This window comes from Mus caroli, unplaced genomic scaffold (genome assembly GCF_900094665.2).
Source record: "Mus caroli unplaced genomic scaffold, CAROLI_EIJ_v1.1 scaffold_6343_1, whole genome shotgun sequence".
Lineage (NCBI taxonomy): Eukaryota > Metazoa > Chordata > Mammalia > Rodentia > Muridae > Mus > Mus caroli.
This window is the reverse complement of record NW_018390974.1, coordinates 75,728-78,364: the sequence shown is the minus strand read 5'-3', so window position 1 is coordinate 78,364 and position 2,637 is coordinate 75,728.

The following is a 2,637-nucleotide window of genomic DNA, read 5'->3' as shown; positions in this document are numbered from 1 at the left end:
GGGGGGGGGGAGTGTATTGGGGACTTTTTGGATAGCATTGGAAATGTAATTGAGAATAATACCTAATAAAAAAAAGAAAAAAGAAAAAAAAGAAATTAATGATATGAAGACTGAATTTATTTTATGTCCAACAAATAATATTTAACATTGTATTATAGCATAGAAAAATTACATCTTTTGGTGGATTTTATGTCATCAGATGAATAATCCTGCAGAAAGTTTGCCTCATCAACAACCTTTATGAATGTGCTCCTCAGACTTGAGACCACAAATTTCATTATGAGGATAATTACATTGTAGACCAAAGATGCTATATTTTCTGCATCCATAGAGTGAGTAGAGATACTTTACAATTACATGATAATGACAGTCCTATCAAAGAGAAAGCCTGCAGTGAGATGAGAAGTAGAAGAGGATATTGCCTTCTGTCACCCCTCACCAGAACAGATTTTCAAAATGCTGATGAATTATAAACAGATAATAAAGAAGTAAAAATGAGGAAAAGTGCAAATATAACATTAAAGCTTGAAGAAGACTAAAAAAAAAATCTCAGTGTACCAAACAATGGCCCTGTTCCCTGCCCCTACAGAAATATCAATAGAAATGATCCCAACAATAATTGCTTAGAGTGATACTCTACCCTCATGTGTCCTTCTGTTCTCCCTCCATTCTCATTCCACTCCATTAGCTTAAGCCACATTCATCCTCCAAGCCTTGGTCAGAACCTATATCTGAAATGTAGACTGATCATTCTCCTTTACCCCAGATTACCTACAGTATATCCTAACACCTGCCCAACCTTAGTTTTCCATCTGTATGCATACACAACTTGTAAGTCCTGGAAATCTTACCTGCTCAGGCCATCCCAACCTTCAGATTGTGGCCAGGCAACACAAAAAAGGCAGCCTAGAATCTCAAGGAAGACAAAGCCAAGAAGAGAACTCAAAATGTTTAGAACTCATCATAATAAATTTCTGTGTCTCTCTCTGTGTCTCTGTGTCTCTGTGTCTGTCTAAAACTGTATTTGTCTCTCTGTCTCTGTTGCTCTGTCTCTCTGTCTCTCTCAGTATCTGTCTCTCTCTGTTTCTGTCTCTCTCTGTCTCTTTGTCTCTCTCTATCTGTCTGTCTGTCTGTCTGTCTGTCTTTCACTCACACACAAACACACATACACACACAAATTTACAGAATATGTAAGGGCAAAACTGTACATTTCCTCTGAAATGCAAGGACCTAAAAATTGTCTAAAAATGACCTGAATGAACCCCATTACACAGACCTTGAAATAATAATACTTGACTTTATCAAAAGATTAAAGATATTTGCATAGAACATAAACAATTAGCTCAGTAAACTTAATGTGAATAGTAATAAATATCTTTGTGATGTCCAAGAAAACAAAAATGTATGGCTGAGTAAAACGAAAAAAAAAAAAAAGCGATCATAGAATTGAAAAAATGTTTCAATATTGAGATGAACATACTGAATGGAATGAAGTAAAAATGAAGGTGGGATTCAAATAATTATTAACCCAACTAGAATACTCAGAAAAGAGATGGGCATATAGTTTTGCAACTATCAATAAAGGTATAACGAATTAATAGCTGCCTGGTGTAAGTGAAGCTTTTTTCTTTGTTTGATTTTTGGATTTTTGTTTGCTGTTATTAGTTTTTGAACAGTATAGCCACGACTAGGTTGACCATACTTCCTAAAAAGCTCACGCATCAAAGATCATTTGAGAATCATAAATTTGATCTTAATCAGAGAAAACAAATGTGCATAAAAATATATGGGTATAAACGGAGGGAATGTTAATTGAAAGGGAGTGAATATTGCAAAACATTTTTGGAGCTTTCAAGAAACTCATAAACCTGGTAAATAATTACACTATAACTCTTGTATCTTTTGATGTATTTATCTACCTAGTCATGGTTTGCTATAAAAGTAGATGTTTTCTGAATAAGATGTACAGAAATGTCTAGTTAACCTAGAGAGCATGCCAACAACATAGAGATAAAAACAATTTGATGCAAGTCTCTCTTGCTGAAACAATGAGTTTTCTCATGGTTATGACTTACAGGAGTATGGGTAAGGAGCTTCCTGCAAGAAAATGAGTGTATCAGAGAGAGATGCATTGTTAGAAAGTCCATCCAGAATGGGTGGCCACTCAGTAAAAATATGAATTGCTATAACCCAATAAGCAATTTTCAGGAAGTATGGTTTGAGAGACTCCTCTCTAGCATTAGTATGCTATTATGGTTCTATGGACTAGACTATGTGACTCTTACAAAGTACTGAGCTCAGCAACCTAGTAAGTTTCATTGGCATCCTAAATCTTAAATTTTTGACACATCTGAGCATTGTAATTTTATTTACTTCTTGAGTCTTATAATCTCCCGAATCTCCCAAGCAAACAATATCACAATTCAGAGGAAGTATTTACTAAACAGCAGGTAATACATGAAGTGCGGGGCAGTAGTGGGTATTCAATTATCTAGGATGACAGTCTAGATTTTTAAATTAAAACCCCCAATTTCTATGATAAGATATCCAACACGAGCTGTATGTTGTCTGAATCCAAAAGGAATACATAGAAAATACATATAAGAAATATGCCCGGAACTACAATACACTTTACAG